The sequence below is a fragment of the Condylura cristata genome, unplaced genomic scaffold, assembly GCF_000260355.1.
Source record: "Condylura cristata isolate star-nosed mole 26May11 unplaced genomic scaffold, ConCri1.0 scaffold00001, whole genome shotgun sequence".
Classification (NCBI taxonomy): Eukaryota; Metazoa; Chordata; class Mammalia; order Eulipotyphla; family Talpidae; genus Condylura; species Condylura cristata.
In genome coordinates, this window is record NW_004567102.1 from 66,104,311 (window position 1) to 66,125,359 (window position 21,049).

A 21,049-nucleotide genomic window follows, 5' to 3' on the forward strand; every position below is an offset into this window, starting at 1 on the left:
GTGACCTGCCCTGTCTTATTGGTAAAATTAAGAGAGCTTCAATATGAAGTGAATCTCATTAGTGTCATTAGAAAAATCCTTCTCTTTTCTCCCCTCTGTATCAGCAGGAAAGTCCCAGAGGAGACCCTCAAGCTTCTCCAAGACAGGATAATTCTCCAAAGAGACTTCAGCCTCTTGTGGCAGATTTTTCACTCTTCAGAGGTGTTTCTTGTTTTTTTTCTTCTTTAATTTTATCCAGGGGCAAACACTGCTAATCCTTGTCACTCAGAATAAGCAGGAGGAGAGAAAGAAAGAAGGTGCCCAACTGGCCTAGTTATTTCAAGAATGTGTTGACTCTAAGCTTGGAAAGAAAATCACTAAAATTCTTTCAACGTTATAAAATTTTCTCTTTTCCTTTTCTTTAGTCTGAAGTTTCTCCTAACCTTGTTGTTTCATCATCCCGATTCTATTTCATTTTTATTTAGCTTCCTAGAAACTTTAATTTTCTGGGCATCCTTTCTTATTTTCCAGCACAAATATAGACTTATTCTTGAAAAATAAACAAATGAAACCTTTGCTGTTGTTTCCTTATGGGACTGGAAGTCAGAAAGAACTTAGATATGTGAATTCTGCTACCACTTTAGCGGGTCTCTCTCTCTCTTTTAACTTGTTTACACTGTACTAAAGAGGGCAGCCCAAATAACTAACTTTATGAGCAAAATAAGGACTGAATTAGGAATCTTTGTCATGCTCTTACATCATTCTGCATCCCTCAATTGCCTCATGAGTTAAACCTGTGTAAGTTAGTCACAGGAAGAACAAGGACAGTGTCCCTGTTAATGTGTTATTTGTAACTGTGTTGCAAAGCTTTGACTCAATCACAGCAATCATTCCATAAATATCAGTTAAATGTATATGTAAATAAATTATTTTGCCCACAAACCAAAAATGCGGAAGTTTGATCCAGGTCTTCAGAAGGATTTGATGCAGTCGTAAACAGAGAATGATAATGCTCGGACAAGGACGAAAAGGATTTCTGGAGTGCTCTCTCAATATTTTTATCAGGTTGTTTCTGTCTTTCTTCTAATCATTACATGGACAAAGGCAAGGGAAAAGAAAATTGTCTTTAGTTGACAATGGCAGAAATTGTCACCCCATCTAGCAACTCATGGAAACATCACATTTCACATTAGTCCCTCAGGACACCAGCTTGAATGGCTTCCCCCTCCTGCCCTTACTGCCTGTCCTTTATTAGAGTAATAAACCAAAATTCCTATCACTTCTCAGATGATGTTGCACATTTCATTAGTGTTTCTGCCCTTTTGTACCTTGCAAAGAAAAAGATGCTGGTTGGATGCCACACGTGGGGGTATTGATAGGTGTGGTAGGTGGTTGGGTAGGCTTTGTTTGTTATTTTAGAATTTGACTTCGGAGTTGGGGAGAATTGTGAATTGGCAAGCTGCTGGTTTCCTGGAATAAGACTGTTCCTTTCCAGAGAAGGGTAAAATGGCAGGGTAAAATGGCATTTTACTATTTTGTTTGGGCAACACTCTAATCAGAGTTCTTTGAACCTAATAGATAAATTGTACTGATTGCAGACTACCTTTCTAGAACACACTTTGATATTAATCCACTTGTTCACCAACATCTAAATAGATAAATGTTATTTTTCTTACTAGTGATTGTTGCTTATATGTCTAATGTGAATGATAGGCTAGACTTATCAAAAATATTTGTCTGTTTTTATTTTAATTTATGTTTTCTTATATTCCTGTAGCAAACTACAGACATAAATGTGTGAGTTAGGAGTTTTTGTTTTTTATTTACAGATAAAGATGACTATAACCACAGAATGGCAGTAGATTATTACTGCTTCATATAATATAGCTACTTCACTGAAACTGTTCATGAAAAGATTTGTTTATTATTTGTAAATAAAAATTTTACTGAGATATGTATATAGTAATTCCTTCTTACTACTATAAATAATATGGATTGTTTTCATGTACTGATGAAATAAAAAATATCTACTTTACGTTAAGTAAATTGTTTCCCATGAAATTCAAAAATTATTTTAAGAATTGTCTTTCACCAGTCTCTATGAAGAATAATATTTATAAACTATATTTTGGAAATAGGTTATGTTTTTCCAGCTTAACTAGAAAATGCCACTATAGAAGACATAACAACCCACTACAATGTCTCTGATTAAGCTTGTCAGAGCAATATATGTCACAAAATATCTACAGATGGAAACTATCATGAAAACCTTTTAGTCCCATTCAGTATGTGTAACAGTTGTGGGTTTGTCCATGATCTTGAACACACACACATATACACATATTTCTGATTTTTTTGAAGTCTAATGAAATTCCCATGGCCCTCAGCCCTAGGCTTTGTTATTGGGAGGGATGACCCCTTCCTTAACTCAGGGTCATACACCATCCAGCAAACTAAGGGAGGTCTTCTGCCTTTCCATCAAGGTGACTGTAGTGTTTAATTTGTCAACTTTGGTAAGTCATAATATTCACTATTTTTTCAAGCACCAGTCTACAGGTGGCTGTCAAGATATGTTTTTTAAAGGTGACTATTATTTAAGTCAGTAGATTGAGTACAGCAGAGGAGTTGTTACAATGTGGGTAGGCCTCACTTAATTGGTTGAAGGCCATCAGAACAGAAACTGAGGTTTCCTAAAAAGAAGCAATTTTGCTTGAAAATTACAGCATAGAAATCCTACATAAGTTTCCAACCTGCAGATTTCTGACTCAAAATATCACAACACTTTCCTGATTTTTTAAACTGTTGGCCTGCTCTACCAAATTCAAACTGACCATTCACTTGAGGCTATAATTATGAGTCTTTCATTCTGTCCATCCATTTGTCCATCCATTTGTCCATCCATCCATCCATCCACTCATCCATCATCTTCTATTTCCCTGGAGTACCCTAATTAATGCCTGATTAACATCTTTGATATGTTCATCTCCCATATGCTGTGTTCGATGCTGGAGCAGTCCATTGCTTTCACCATCCGCTCTCACTATCATCCTTTCTTGCTGAGCATCACCAGTGCAATGATGCTCACCTTGGTCTTAGTGTTCAGCGCCAGGATTCCACATGCTGACCAATTATATATCATGCTCCATCATTAGCTAGGTAGTAACAGAGTACTGGTCTAGATTATAGGGGTCTTATCCCTTAACTTCTCAACCTCAGGAACCTAGCTTTTCCAGAGTTGAGTCAACATTCCAAGCACTGCCTTTATGTATCAGAACCTATTCTTTTACATCCCCCCACCACAATTCCCACACCTGGGGCAAATCCAACTACCTCCCACTGAAATACTTAAGTAGGAGTATATTTATGAAGACATTTAAAATATAGAAAAGTAATACATTTTTTCTGGACAACAAATCTAAAATGAAAGATTAACAGTAAGAACTAGAAAATTGGGCCCTCCCTGGTGGCGCAGCGGGTTAAAGCACAGCACTAAGAAGCTAAAGCTACTTCCACATAAGTTCTATCCCAGACTGCCCCAGAGGTGACCCCATGGCAGCAGACCTCTCCTGACCCTCCCGCTGCTCCCTTCAGCAGTGTACTTCGACAATCTGCCTGTTCTGCTCCCCACTCTGTCTCTGGTGAATCACTGCCCCCGCATTTCTTGCCTATACCCCAGTTCTGTATGCATAAATAAATAAATATTTAAAAAACTATAAAATTACCCTTTTATTCTTTTGACTATTCTACATCAGTGAGAGTGGGCTTGATTTAATTTCTCACTGAACTATCCTACTTGGTGTGAAAGGAACTAAGACCCAGAGGAATTAACTGGTTTCCTCAATATTTGATGCCATACTTCACCTCCCACCCCTACACACACTGTGTCTGTCATAAACTGCTCCATATTTTTACATACATTCTTGGAGGCCCCAGGACAGACTGGAATTCAATGCTTAAATGGATCACAGTCTGTGTGGCTATTGGCAATCACAGACTCCTCCAGATAATTCAACCACAAGCTTTGAAGGAATGTGGGTCCCTTCTGAAGTACATAACTTAGCCCAAATGTGAAAATTAGTAGCACCACTTAGCACTCATGTTTAGAAAGTTCTAGAAATTACAACTGTTTTTTCTCTCCTCCTATGAGTAATCTCTTTGTAACTTTTTTTTTTCTTTTTAAGTTTGACAGCTCAGTAGAAGGACAACACAAAATGGAGCTCCAGCTGCAGCAGTATGACTTGGTCTCTTCCTATCGATTCCATGGGCTCATTATGTAAGCTTATTTCTTCTGCTGATGCAGGAACAAAAAGGGCTGAGTTGTGACTTTTTTCCTGTTGCACTAGTTGTCCAAACATACTCAGACACTCAACAGTCCATGAGTAGCCAGCCATTTCGTCTGTCAGCCAAGAAGTCTGTGGCTCCAAACTGCTTGAAATAATATCTGCTTTTGATAAAAATAAAATTCAAACTGTAAACCAATATAGTTTGTTGCCCATAATAAACCTTGTTCCTTAGGGAGCCTAATAAAATTGTCATTAACTCTTTTCTTTTTTCTCTCACTCTCATCCTTGCTCTTGCTTTCATTGTTTATCTATTTTGCTTGATCATGTTTTCTACATTCTGATTGTTTTCTTAGAGGTCTGATTTCTATAGAGGTTACCATAATGTGTCCTTGAATTTTTTTTTTTTTTTGTCTTTATGTAGCTCATTCTATGAGAAGCATGTGTGTGTGTGGACAGTCAAGCAGCTGCAGAATACAGAGTTGTTTGCAATCAGAGCATGTCTCCCTGGCCCACTACCTCCAAATACACATGCCAACACAAGAGTTCAAGATTGCTCCCAAACTACTTCTGCCATATTAGCACCTGTCACCATTGCCATGGGACCACGTACTACCTTTACTGTAAGAAACAAGTTGTACAGACTTTAAAACCAGGATGCCCGCGTTCCAAATCTTAGTTCTCTTGCTTACTATCTATTTATAAACCTTGTATACATCATTCATCTTATCTAGTTCTCTGTTTCCTTGCCTATAAATTGGGAAAAAAAATAGAACATTGAATAAAGTTATTAACCAGGCTTTTGAGATTTTATTTTATTTCATGGAAGGCTCTATCAGAGTTTATAAGAATAAAATATGCTTTTATATCTGACTCTAGAACATTGTAATATTTATTGAGTTTTCTAGATAAAACAATATATACTTTCTTGGAAAATAATCTTTTTTGCATTAGAGTACTTGAGAATTCATCTTATGTCAATGATTTTTGAGATCTCTAAGGCTAGCAAATATTTCAGATAACTGTGATTCATATCCTTTTCCCTTAGGTTTGGAAAGTAACTTTAGAGTAGGTAATAGTAATGGACTTGGCTGTAGAAGGAGAAAGTTGAATCCTAAGCCTTGTCTAGTTGTGCAAAAAAGAACTCTGATGCAGTTGCCTCATCTGAAAATTCAAAGGGTCTCTATAAGTATGTACTTTAGAGGTAATTTGTTGAAATAGTAAATTATAAGATACATAATTCTAAATAGACCTAAAGGTAAAATTAGAAAAAATTAAAATTAGAAAAAAAATTAAAAAAATATAAATAAAGGCATACATGTATATCTGGTATTTGGAGGAGAAAATGTCTGAAAAGGAGAATTGAACTCATTTTGCAAAATTGTAAAAATAATTCCTACAAATCAAAAACATGAGAAAATGAAAAGGCAAATAAGATAGTAGCATTTTTACCAGTGTAAAAATAAATAAAAATGATGAAACCATTCACAGCATTTGAACCTTGATTTCAATACACAAACTGTGAAAAAAAAAAAAGATCTATAAGACAACTGGAAATTAGAATGCTTGATGTTTGCTAATACAAAGAATTATTGTCTATTTTTTTTTAGATATGGTCATATTATGAATGTATTTTATTTTTTAAAGATTCATTTATGTATGCATACAGAACTGGAGTAGAGGCCAGAGGTGCAGGGGCAGTGAGAGGATTCACCAGAGACAGGGTTGCAGAATAGGCAGATCAATGAAGTACACTGCTGAGGGGAGCAGTGGGCAGGTCAGGAGAGTTCTGCTGTGCCATGTGGGTCAGCTCAAGACCAGGGATGCAACTTGCACTGAAGCCCCTGAGGTTGCTTCCCATTACTGCACTTTAACCCATTGTGAATACATTTTGAAGCAATTGCACATGAAGCAGTATGATATCTGAGATTTACTTCAAAATAATACAGGGGTAGGACACGTGGACAGGGATTTTAACTGAATTAAGATTTGTTATGGGATTATAATTGCCAAAAAAGTATAATGGGCTCCTTATTCTATCAACTTTTGTGTGGTGTTTGAAATTTTCCATAAAAAGAATAGAGTATAATATAAAATTTTCCATAAGAAGAATAGATGATGAGAATATTTAAAAACCACTCCCATGACATGGATTCATGAATTTTGTGTGTGTGTATGTGTGTCTGAGAGAGAGAGAGAGAGAAGCTTACCCTTGAGGGAGAGAGAAAGAAAGGAATGTAATTAGAGATGAGGCCATAGGTGAAGCATAAAATGGTGATTGAGATATTCTTTAATTTTGTGAATCTTTATTTTCCCTTTTATTAAAAAATGTTTAACTCTTCTGTCTCCACTTTTTTTTTAAAAGGTACAAAACCATTATTTTTAATTAAAAGATAAACCTAACCATTAGCTCTAGGGGAAAACATTGAAACTTGTTCTTACTAAAAGAAGTAAAAATTTAAAAAACATACATTTTTTTTCTAGGAATTTGGAGAAGATTAAAACAAAGTAATGAATGTTGTCTAAGGCATAGTGAATTAAACACTCCTATACACTGCTGGAAATAAAAATTATTCCAAACTTCTGGAAAGCAACTTGATGTATAAATCAACACAAAGTTGTTCCACTCCTAGATATTTATTTATTCTGTAGAAGTTGCCCCAGAGAAACACAAAGATTATTTATTAAAGGCTGCTCATTGCCATTGTGTTTTACATGAAAATTGGAGACTTCGTGCCTTACAAGAGGAATATAGTTAAATATATGATGAAGTATTCATAAAACATAAGTTTATGTAAAAATGAAAAATCATGTTTTTAATGATGTAGAAAATGTGTGCCATAGTATCACATTTTAAAAAGCAAGATAAAGTCTGTAGAGAGAGAATTACATGCTTTTATAAACAAACAGAATGTGAGTGTGAATGTGGTGGGAGGCTCCTCTCAGTTTGAGATTGTGTGTCACCTTCTGAGATGTAAGCGTGTCTGGGCAGGCCCCAGGAACTGGTGGGTGGCCTTCTGGGTTTCTTTCAGTCTGCTTAGAGGAACACAAAACCTCCTAGAAAATAACTCATTCTAAGCAAAAAAGGAGTTGTGGAAAACAAATCTGACTATAAGATAAAGCCTTGGCGGTGACAAGGTCCAGTGACTTGGATTCCAGGGGTGTCTGCCTCTGTCTGTACCCTCCCTCAGTCTAAGAGAATTTGGAGCTGGTTGTTGGAGACAGAAGACTGCATGCAAATGTGGGAAGAGCTATCTGAGCAAGTTTTGCAAAATTTGGAGGAATAGTGCCCTTTTTTTGTTTTGTTTTGTTTCAGTGTACCCAGAACAGGATGTCACACAAAATGTGAAGGGAGCTTTCTTTGCTGCTCCTTTGTTGACCCGCACCCAGCTCAATGCCTCCAAGGCATCTGTGTGTCAGGGCAGATTAAAGTACTAAAGAGAGCAGTGAGGCACTGGGAACAGGACTGGGCTCAGGGTATGTATGACATCCTCTGGAAGCCATAGGAGCACACAGGGAACAGGGCAAGATTTTCTAGGGACCTGAGGTCCTGCATTTTCACAAGGCCGCAAAACAGAGGTGACCCTGAAGAAGGGATCCTATATTTAACTCCAGACTGGGCTGGGTTAGGACACTCAGATTATAAACACAGAGAGAGAGAGAGAAAAGAGAATGAAAAAGGAAGGGAAGGAGGGACAAAGAAATGGAGAAAGACAGAGCAAGAGAAACAACTAAAGAAAATAAAAATATTCCAAATGCCTATTATTATGATTGCAATTTTCATCTTTTATATGTGGGCTGTGATGGTATCTGTTCAAGATTAAATATTTCTGTCACTGTATTTAGATATCACTGAGCATGCATCAAGGACTTTGTGGTCAACGTTCTGTGGTGAATGTGGTGAAACCTCCAGATTTCTAGTTCAGTGAAGGTGTGAGTATTACTCTGAATATTTTATTCTAAAGACAGGGAGAACAAATTTTATTTCTTCTTCCTACTGCTATCAGCAAAATATTGTATATGATAGCTCTATTCATTTTTAGGTCAAATATTCTATATGGTTTTACAACTCTATGAAAACATCTGTAGTCATAATTCAATATTTTTGGATCAGCTAGGAAAATAAATATACAATAAATAACCTCTGTCATACCTGCTATGTTTTGCTCTAACATTTCACTTGTCTCCTGGTAGAATTCACAAAAATAATCATAGAGACTGTTAGTTTAAATACATTCATGTAAGAATTCACAAAATAATCATAGAGGCCATTAGTTTAAATACATTCATGTAAGCTGATATAAAAATATCTAGAATACTGAAAAACAATAAGAAAATTTACTTAAATTGTGTTTCTACTTATACTGGTCTTTCTGGATCCTTTAGATCTATGATACAAGTTTTGTCTTTATTTTAGCTCTTAATATATTCAGCTGTCTTATATTCCTCAATTAAACTGGCATATGAAAATAATGATGTTGTGTATATTAAGGAACCAAGGAAGATTAAACAAGGATGTGTCCTTGATTCAACAAGGATCCTATGTGTAATAGGATAAATGAATGAAATTGCCACGAAGAGTAGAAAATGGACCATAACATAAATTAGGAAATTTTAAAGGATACTGATGCTGTATATGAAAAAAATTGACAATGTAATCCATTTAGGATATATTCATAACTTATGTCCTAAATGTATAAATTGAAGGAAATACCAATTCAGAATCTTTACAAGCTGACATTTTGAATTTTTAGAATATCTAGAAATTATAGAAGAACTAGTAAGGACTAAGATGACTGATCTGTAAAATTAAGGTTATTCCTACAACATTCCCAATTTTACTAACTGGCATCAATATTTCACAATTAATATGATATCATGTTTGTTTTGGTGAATACATATTTGTGACATTTATTTCAGTCATTTAATACTTAATTTGATATTTACCATTAAGAGGTTCTTCTTCAAAACACTAAATATATTCATAGTTTATGTCTTTTAATTTATTGATGCAGCTATTATATTGAAAGAATTCTTGGTTTTGATAAATTCCTGAAATAAACTTCTTGGTTATGTGGCATTATTTTGATGACTGCTGTTCCACTTATTAATAACTTATTTAGAAAATTTGCACACATATTTACTTATGAATTTGGCTCATATGATTTTAAATTCATGTCATTTTAATTGAGGTAACATGGCTTAACCAGCATGCATGATTTAGGTATAGGTTCACACTTCTCAGATGTTATCACACCACACTTTGTGCTGAGTGTTAGTATTAATGTTGAATTAGTTTCACAAAATAAACGAAGAACTTTTTTTTTTCTTCTTTATGTTGGCATCGCTCAAATATGATTAGCATTTATGAACATTAAACTAAGTACTATGTATCCTAAGTAAAAATCACATTAAAACTAACAATATATTTTTATTTAACTTTGTGTTGTCTGCTTTTTCAAATGTGGACCTAATGCTTTGGCTTTTTTAAATGGCTAAGCATTATCATCTTTTCAACACATGTAATTTTTTTCTCTTCAAGTTTCTATTTCTTTTTGGTTACAGTGGCAGATGTATTACTCAGACTAGGCTGTGCCAGCCTGCTGTAATAAAACACATAGCTTAGCACAAAACATGTTTATTCTGACACAGCATCGTCTGGGATGGTTGGAGAACCAGACACCTGCTAGTCCTTATACCATCTCAACTATGTGCCTTCTAAACACATCCTATCAGAAGACTAGGAGGACAAGGGGGATATTCGAGGTGCCAGACTTTGAAAGTGATTTAGATCACTTGTATTCACTCCCGTTGGCCAGATCGCAAACCCATGATCCCAACATATTGAAGAGCTGTCACTGCATCTATGAAAAAAAAAAAAATAGAAAATAAAATAACACCTCTCTATCATTATAGTTACATTTTGCCAAGAAATTATCACTTCCTCTACATTTTTAAATTCATTACCATAGAATTGCTTATAATGTTCTTTCATAATCATTTTAATTATATCCCCATGCCTAATTATATCTTCTTTGTCATTCTTAATTTTGTACAATTTTTTTTCTCTTTGTCCTAATTTGGATTTACCTGTTCTTCATCTACTGGTCTTTACAAAAAACAAGTCTTTTTTTTTTTTAAATTTTCATTTGTTCTTTCTATTGATATCACAATAATTATTGAGTACTGTTCTAAGTGAACACTATAACAACAAGCAAAAGAAAGTCTCTGCTGCCTTGTAACTTGCAATCCTTCTGCTTTCTTTTAGTTTGTTATTCTTATAAATTAGATGCTTTTGTCACTTATCTTTAATCATTTTACATTTCTAATAAAATCTTCTAAGACTTATAACATATTTTAACTGTACCTTACAGATTTTTGGTAAGTCTTCTCATTTTCTTTTCTTTGTATTGTAGATCATTTCTTCCCTTGGTTTTGACTTCTTTGATTTGGGGGCTTTTTAAAACTAGCATGCCATTTCTAAGGAGCCAATATTTTTTAATGATTAATTTTTTAAACTCTTCTATGTGTTGAATTATTATTAGAAAATTTAGTCCATAAAATTTCTACTTTTTAGAATTTATTGTTTTCTTTGTGGCCAAGAACATGATTAATTTTATACATGTTCCATGGAACTAACTAGAGAATATATGTTCTCTGATGTAAGCCATAGTTTTTCATAGCTTGTTGACTATATTATTAAAATAATCTATGTTCTACTTATTATTTATCTACTTGAGCTATCAAATCTTGGAAGCTAGATATTAAATTTCTTCTACTATAATTTTGAAAGATCTAGTTATAGAACCTTTTAATGTGTTTAATGATTACACTGCTTTGTGCATACAATTTTATAAATAAGTTATGGCAGAAAACTTTTGAATCTGGGTGAATTGCACCTCTAAGTAATGTCTCCATTCTGCTTATGTTTTTGGCCTTGTTATTGATATATTTTCACACGTGCCTGCTATTGCTTATATTTACCTGATATATCATGATTAGTATCTTCATTTTCACTGTTTCCTTTTAACTTTGTTTTAGATGAGCTTCATTTTAAAATTATTTTTAATATGACCATAAAAAAATTAGTAAAAATTCATATATATTGTTTCACTCTTTCCATTATATTTTTCTTTATATTTTACTATTTTGACATTTTTTCTCTTTATTACCTAATCTCCCTGCATCAATTTTTTCTTCATTACTTTTTCAAATTTGGTAATTAAGAAATACCTCCTCTCTTTTAAATTTTGTTGGTCATTCCAGGTAAGCTTATACTTTTATTACTTAATTATTTATGCATACAAGAACTGGGGTGCAGACCAGAGGTCCAGGGGGTGGGGTGAGAGCATTCACCAGAGACAGATCTGGGACTAGAACAGGCAGATTGACTGATATGCATTGCCAAGGAGCAGTGGAGAAGAAAGGAGAGGTCTGCTGTACCATGTGGCTTATCTCCCTGGGCAGGGATTGAACTCTTGTTACAGTGTCTGCAGATAGCTTCATAGTGCTGACAGTTAACCACCAGGGAAGCCCATTAGCCTATACACACACACACACACACACACACACACACATATATATACATCTACATATATATACACACATATACATATATATACATATACATATATATAATATCAAAATGAAACAGCAACTATATCTAACCTTATATACTTCTTATGTTCATTTCTCTCTTCCCTGTATCTGAAAATTAGATCTGAAAATTAGAAAGCTTTTGATTCCTCTCTTTTTCTGTCTTGTATTATTTTTATTTTAAATTTCAGAAATTCCACATAATGTTGAAATTCTCTCATAAAGCAGTAAGTGGGGGCTTCCATACAATGCACTGTTTTTGTTTCCTTTGTGTCAGTAATAAGTGCTATTGAACATATGTTGTCACATTATTAAACTTGGAATATAAATCTAAACCTTCTAAATCCAACATGGCTAGGGGAAAGTGTGCGTCTCTAAAAGATAATCTTTTCTGAAGTAAGGTAAAACTGGTTAATCAATTCAATTCTCTCTACTCAGGGAAATTTTATCTCATAATTTAATATTTAACTTGTACTTTGCCACCTTCTGAATTCTAGAAGCAGTTCCACATGTCAAATTAATTCCTTGTGGCTTCCTAGATCTGTCTCCCAATTTTCTTATCCTTCAATAATTTTACCCCTTTGTCTTTTGCTCTGTGTTCTGACACTATTTCCCCACTACAGCAAGTTACTTGTTTTGGCCTTGGGATTCCTCAGGAACATGTGGGTCACCATGCAAGACCTAAGAAGCAGGAAGAAACAGTTTAATGTTGTGAGCAATACAGACTCTTTCTGGAAGTAGTGAGTAAATTTTTTCCAATAATGAAGAAAAAAGGATAACGTTGAATGGTTGTCATTTTGGCAGTCTTAATTTCTTTTTGAAATCCCATGGTGTAGAGCCTTCTGTAATAAGTAATGCTTTCTGTATCTCCTGATTAAATTCGCTATGGACCTGCTCTGGAAAAAATCAACTCTATTTTTTAAAAATAAAATTTATCCAAATTGTAGGTTGCTGGTGATGTTTTATGATGAGGACCACAAAAGGCAGAAATATGTGTCGAAAGGCTAGAAATTGTAAAGCAATAAATTGGAATAAAGAGAAGAAAGGAAAATAATCATGTAATTCCATAATAATTCAAGGCTACTTGATATTGTTTTAAGAAGACAATGTCGGGCCCTCCCTGGTGGCGCAGCGGGTTAAAGCACAGCACCAAGAAGCTAAAGCAATTTCCGCATGAGTTCGATCCCCGCCCGGGAGGTGATCCACATGGCGCGGCAGACCTCTCCTGACTCGACCGCTGCTCCCCTCGGCAGTGTACTTCGTTGATCTGCCTGTTCTGCTCCCCATTCTATCTCTGGTGAATTCTCTCACCACCCCTGCGCCTCTGGCCTGTACCCCAGTTCTGTATGTGCAAATAAATAAATCTTTAAAAAAAAGTAAAATAAAATTAAAAAAAGAAGACAATGTCAAAGACCTGGTAAGAGTGGAAGGGGGAATGGGATTAGAATATGTCTTCCTATTAGTCTAAAGAGTTTAGTCTTAAATATGTGCCTTTTAAAAAATAGCTTTATGGAGGTATAATGATATACAAAAGCCTACATACATTTAATATATACAAATTGATAAGTTTGGATATTTTCATTAACCACAGTTAAGATAATAAGGCTATTCATTATAGAAAAACTTTCCTCCTCCAATCACTTGTATATGTGTGTTAAGAACACTTAACATAAGATTTACCCACTTAACATTTTTTAAAAAGATTTACTTATTTGTGCATACAGAACTGGGGTGCAGGCCAGAAGTGTAAAGGAAGTGAGAGGATTCACCAGAGACAGAGTGGGCAGCAGAACAGGCTGACTGACAAAGTACCCTGCTGAGGGGAACAGCAGGTGGGACAGGGGAGGTCTGCCAGCCATGTGAATCACCTCCGGGGAGGGGATCAAACTCATGCTGAAGTGGCTTTAGCTTCTTAGTGCTGTGCTTTAACCCATGGCACCACGAGGGAGGGCCCCCAATTAACATTCCCTGAAATAAAGCACTTCACAAAGGGTCTACCACTTAATGCCATCACACTGGGCATTAAGATTTGAACACATAAATTTGGGGGAGCAATAAACTATATCTACCTCTGATGGAATGATTTGTTGGATTTCTTTAATGTATTCCTCATCAGAGAGCCTCCCCCTCTGTAATCACCCAGCTACAGTCAGTATCTCTTATCTTGCAGTCTACATATACTTCACTCCCTGTTCCAGAAAATAACAAAAATTCCCTTTCAGGCAGTGTTACTGAAACTGAATCAAGGCATGTGTAAGCCAGTGTCCTTGGATATGACCTAAGTTTATCTTTATGCTTTTTCACCATTATGAAAAAGCAGTTTATTCCTGACACAGACCTTTCCCTTACCCCTTCCTCTGCTACCACGGGTGGCTCTAGGTACAGCTTCTACAGCAGTGCAGATGCTCCCCAAAGCCAGGGATCATAGTTCAAGTTCTCCGAGAGGGTGCTTAAACGTGCCATCTCTAGCTTGGCTTAAGTTGAGGTGGAATGACAAGTTTCATCCTCAACTCCCATAAAATCTGATCAGAGGAAGCACACTAGTATGTGTAATAGGATAAGAATTTAAAGTTTTATGAGTGACTTAGCATCTTATAATATTAGGATTTTGGAAACCACTATTTTATTATTTTTTTTAACTTGGTCAAAACTGAGGCCATTGAAAACAAAACAAACAAAAAACCCTTATGTAAGTAGAGTGTTTAGTTTATATATTTTTATTTACCAATGAAAGTCACAGGTGATAGACTTTAAATCATGTTACTAATATTGCCTGGTTGTCCCCACCCCCATAGATGAGTGTCTTAGTAAATTTTTGAAAATTTAGAAAATGCTAACTATCTTGTTGAAAAAGAACAAAAACAGAAACCCCTTTCTCTCTAGCTTGACAAGTCATTCAAGAACTCTCCCCACTGTATGAGTAAGAACAAATGTTGTATTAGTAAATAGAAACATAAAACATAATTACATTTCGCTTCACTAGAACATTTTTGAATGAACCACTCTACTAAATTGAATTTTCAGGTTAAGCAGAAACTCCTTTGTGCTTCAATTTTGTCATTAAGTATCTTTCTTAAATTCTTTAGCTGCCTTAAATTCCTTTTAGAATCAGGCAGCATATAAATGAAGTCAAATTAAACTATATGTCATTTTTTCCACCTTAATATGGACAAGAAGAAACATAATTTAATATTGAATAATTAAAGAAAATATCATAATACTATACTTTAGGCCTTCTTCCTCTGACTTTATTACATACTTTGAGCCTACAGATAACTGTAATGCATAGAAAATTAACACAGCAGAACAGAGAAGGCATCATACGTGAGCTCAAGGACTAAAGTCAAGTGCTTGGTCTCTAGCTCTATATGTGAGAAAATGAAGAACCTAGTTGGTACAGCCCAGTGGCCCAACCTCTTGAAGAACATCTGCTGAGGCAAACTAGCAGAATAATATACTGACATAATAACTTATATGTTTTCCTATATGCTACTTTTACCTTGCATATAAGCAACCATGTCTTTTATCTCCTTGATTAGAGATTTTGGCAGAAAATACTTGAGCTCAACAATATTTTGGTAATGTCCATTGATGAGATGTTGCAGTGTAGGAGAAGAGAGGGAAGCAATTTTGAGAAACAGACAGGAAAGGCAGGAATTTCTATAGACTGTAAAGGAGGAAGGGATCATAGTCCAAGCGATCTCTCAGGATAGACTAATGGTGTGCCCAGGGAAGATGCCAACCAGAGGTTAGTAGTTGAGGCAAAGATATCTGTATTCTACTACATCGCCTCCCAAAATAAAGATAAAACTTTTGGACACAGTGGGATTGTAAGAGCAGAAATAGTAAATATTTTGAACCAAAACCACTGCAGTCTAATGACTAGAAGGACTTCCAAAAGCGTTGGTGTTATCTAAAACTTCATGTAAGATGTCAGGAAAAAGAGAGACTCAAATGACTAGACTTGCTAGTGTAGATACTCAGAACTGTGGAGATGTCAAGGATTACTCACATTGAGTGATTGTGCCAGAAGTTTCCTTTAATCATTGTCTCTGAGTTCAGTGAGCTCAGGACCCATTGAACTCCCTACATTGAAAAAGAGAACTATTAACTTTCTTGATTTAATTTTTTTATCTCTAAAATGTTGAAAGGAATTGTTACCTCAGAGTGTTGTTATGAGGATTAAGTGAAAAAACAAAAAAATCATTAGCAAGGCCAGATGGGAACCCACCCTGTTCACTTCCATTTTAATTTGAGGTTTTGAAGTGTTGGCTCGCTTTAAAGGATTCACAGTTGTAATAAAATCTCATAAATTCTGATCACTGAATATGTCTTTTTTCCCCTTACTTTCCCCTAGAAGCCATGTTTATATGGCAAGATATAGACATATATGTGCATGTCAAAGATGGCCATTTATATGGAGTGATAGTTAGATGGCTACCCAGCAGTCTGTGAGAAGTCTGGAAATAGAACTTTCCCACTCTATACTCTATACTGTGTAGTGACTGACTAAGCTAACAGAATCCTCACTTACAGAATTGATATATGAAATACTAGGGTCAACTGTTAGTTTTCAAAACAAATGTTTGTTCTTTAATTTATTCAGCAAACACTTTTTAAGTGTCTATTATTTTGTAAATACTCTCCTTGTTTATGAGAATATAACAATGAAACAAACAAACCAATTTCCTTCCCCTCCTCCTTTATTCATATTCTGATGGAAAAGAATAACAAATTCTAACTATATTGATTTGGAAATGCATGTTTTTTTAAACATTGTTGGATTTCTGAAAATGGGATGTTCCTTACAGTCATTGGTATCGTACAGCCACAGTTGATCATGCAGCGGAGAAAGGGTTGTTTTCCAGTGTAACTTAGTTATATCTGTTTATAACTATAAACACAATTGAATTATGTGCATTGTTGGTTCTATACATGTGGAATTTAAATACTATTTGAAATGTCTTCAAAAAATGGTATTCTTAGATAGCTGAAAATGAAAAGTTATTGTGTACATAGACAGGTTCAGGAATGGAGCAATGAAATATAAATTTAATATTAGAGAAACAAGTAATGTCATTTGAAGAATGACCGCAATTCCATATTTTTTGTTTTATGGGTCCTAAGAAAGGAAGATATGCACTAGTAGATGAAGCTGTATTAAGTTTTATTAGTGAGATATTCTGTGAAAAAGCACTGACATTGAATATTAGTTGAAGAATATATCATAATACTAAATTCTAAATGTAAACATGTCTTAGATATAATTTGATTTATTATTAATTAGATATATTTGATTTATTTTACATATAGTATACTTCTTATATAAAAAGTATGTATGACTTTTTAAAAACCAGGTCTAAATAAACCTAAACAATATTGTCAATGAGTATAAAATAAAAATTCTAAGTTATAAAAAAGATGATGTGATTTTATTTGTCAGAGTTTCTCTTTCTTGATGGATATATAAAATAATAGTAGATGTTTCAACGGATAACATCTCAGAGTTGCTGAAATTCAGTAGCTATATAATGTCATTGCTAAGTGCCATAAAGAAAAATAAGGCAGATAAGGGGATAGAATGTAATGGACACATTATGCTATTTTGGGATGTGGTGTTCTAGGAAAGCCTTTCTACTAAAGAGACATTTGAGCAGAAATCTGAAAAAAAAAATGAGAAAGTGAGCCATATAGTTATCTAGGGGATGGATTTTCCACATGGAAGGAACTACAAAAGCAAAGGTTCTGTGGAGAGAGCATGTGTGAAGTGTTTGAGGAATCAAAGAGATTTTTCTGTGGCTGGAGCATAGTGAGGAAGGAGGAGATTGATGTAAGAGAGTTAGTGGGGTGGGGATACACATTATGGGAAATCTTACAGAGCATAGTAAAGACCTCGGGTTTTATTTTAAGTATGGTAGAAAATCATTGAGGATTTTTAACACTCTCAATACTGCATGGAGAATAGAATGGGAGCAAGTTAAAAGACTATCACAATTACCAGTGGAAAATATAATGGCAATTTACAACAGTGTTAGTGGTAGAGACAGTAACTGGATATTTAGTACCTTCAGGAGGTAAAATGCACAAGATTTGCTGATAGGTTGTATATGGGATTGTGAGAGAAACAAAATACAAGGATAATCCCAAAGTTTGGACTCTAAATATTTCACTTTGGGTTGCAATCTTATTGAAATTGGCAAGACTATAGGAGAATTATTACATGTGATGGACATTTGGGAAGAATTTAGTAGACTAAGGCTTTGATTTTGGATCTGTTAAGTGCATTGTTGGTGGGTGTGATGTGCTAAGATACTTTTGAAGAGGTATGAAACTATACCTATAATCATACACAATATTGCAAACCAAAAGTATAATATATAAAAATCTTTGGTCAGGCAGTGGCTAAGGCTATGGAAATACATTTTAGAAGTCATTAGAATATGGATATTATTTAACGCCCTCAAATAGGATGAAATCAAAATAGTGCTTTATTGTGTCAGAAAAGGATAAAAAAAAAGGCAGATAGAATATGGTTTGCTTGGGGAAGTTCAGAGGAAAGAGAAAACAAGAGAATATAGAACCCAAATGTAGACAATATTTCATGAAGATGAGACTTATTAGCTGTTTCAAGTGTTGCTAAGGAGTCAATTAAGATGAGACGTGAGAACTGACCATTGTATTAAACCCTGTGGACGTCATATGATGGCTATGATGGCCTTTGACAAGAACAGCTTCAGTGGAGAAATGAGAATACAACCTGTTGAGAATAAATTCAAGAAAAAGTAGGCGGTGGGAGGTGAGTAATTAAGATCAAGAAGTAGTATAGTGACCTTTTGAAGGAAAAAAGAGAAATCGATCAAATAATGGAGAAAAATGTCAGGTTAAAATTTTTTTTCCTTTGCTTTTTATGGTATTATAGGAATTATTATAGCACTGTGGTTGATTATAGAAGTGATGCATATTTGGATCATTGGAAAAGAAATTGAAAGAGAGATATCAAAGAGTAGGTAAAAAAAATGGATTCCATCTAGAAGTGGAGAATGTGCATTGGAGTCTTAGCAAGGAGCATAGGCAATTCAGCTACAGAGGGAAGTAAATGATTACAGATCAGATCCAAGAACATGAAGAGAAAATTCATGGGTCTCTCGTGGTTTTGCACACTTTGCAAGAAGAGACTCTGATTCATTTGGTTCAAAATATTTTTTCAAGGATGATGATATAATGAACACTCTTAGGAAAATAAAGATACTATTTCCTTTTGTAACAAAGGATAGGCATGCTTGCTGGCTATTATAAAAGATATGGGTCTCGAGTCTACAGGTTTCTCTCCTATAACACAACCAAAGGCATGTACAGAAATCCATCTGGCTCATCTGTGAGGAGCATAGGCAGAAGTAACTGCCAGTAAATATCTAGGTGTTCATATTGCTTGCTATGCTCTGAGTAATACAGTTTTTTGTCTCTATCCCTTAAGTCTTATGCCCTCTGTAAGCGTTCTTGAAAATATGGTAGGCTAAGTTCTCAGAACAAAGATATATTGGTTTGAATTTGGTGATGACATAATGAAGACAATTCCTGATGATGAGTTATAAAGCAAAGTCATAGGCTAATATTGAGAATAGGAAACATATCTTCAAAGTTAAAAGACTGAGAGGAGGCGTGAAATAGACATGCCTTTGTATAGTACTTGAATTAAGTTTTTAGTTATTATTTTATTATGTTGACATATATATAAGTTGATTTGTTTCTATTTACACATGATTTAATTATTTCCTTTTTTGCTGTGTTAATTGTAATGTACAATTTGAATATTTAAAATATTAAATGACTCATCCTGTTGCCATAAACATCTAAAGAAAAGTAACTTTATAAGCTTGTTTTTCTGTATTTTCTTTGGAAAAGTAAGCATATATGTGTATATGTTATTTCTTTTCATATACAAATTGTTTTCTAAATTGAATTTTTCATTTACCTTTGTTTCATAGAAATCTGTATAGGTTCACAGGTGTCTTCTTCACTCTTCTTTATAGCTTCAAGTTCTCCACAGTGTTGATGTATGATCGTTTATTTGAACTTTTTCTTATGTGTAATCATGTGGAATATTTCAATATATCCAATTATAGAAAATTCTTGGATAAATAATATAATTATGAATTTTTAGATATGTAACTTTGGAGGAAATTTCTAGAAGTGGTATTTCTGCATCAAAGCATAAGAATATGAGTTGTTTTTTGAAGATACAGCTGAATTCTTCTCTATAAAGCCTATGTTATTTGGTATCCCCAGGAGCAATGGATGAGAATATCCTAGACCAACATTTAAAATTTTTCCCTATCATATGAAAAATATAATCCATTAGTTAAGCAATGCCAAGGTTGGAAATCAGGGTAGGTATGTTTCTTGCATTGGTTTCCAACCACAATTCTTCAGCAGATATGATGAGAAATGAATGTAAGAGAGAAATGGTTAGAAACAAATCAATGTATTAATTGAGTAAAACATAAATGTGACATTTGAGACCTATGTGGAAAGGATACAGTTTTTCAACAAATGTTGTTGACCATGTGTTTAATCATTTGGGAGGGAAAAATACACTTTTTAAATAACAATTGCAGAATGTGTTACTAAAGTAAACTAAGATCAACTAATGATGACAATAATTAAAAGGCCTGCACAAAACATGAAAAGTACTTTTCTAACAATTTAGAACATATAGTGAAACAATAAAATGTTTCTAAATCCAAATGAAAAGTAAACATGAACCAGGATAGTTCCACTCAAAAGTAAATGCCTTTCCCTATAGGATATTTTATGATCCTTGAAAGGTAGAAGTTTTATGTGCCATTCACAGCAGCATGGATGGAGCTGGAAGAAATAATGATCAATGAAATAAGTCAAAAGGAAAAAAGGTTAATATCAGATGGTTTCAGTTATAGAGAGAAAATAGGGTGCCCAAACTGGGGGTCAGGGGGAAAAAAAGACAAAAATTTGCAGGCAAACTGTAAAACTGAGACATACTACAGGAGAGCAGGCGTGATGGGGTCAGAAAGGGGAGGGAAGAAGAGACTATGGTGCTGGCTCATGGGGTGATTTGGGGTGGGAATGTTATGGACCATAAACTTACACATAAAAATTGAATCCATGATGCTTTTAAAGAAATATTTGGGTCCTCCCTGGTGGCTCAGTAGGTTAAA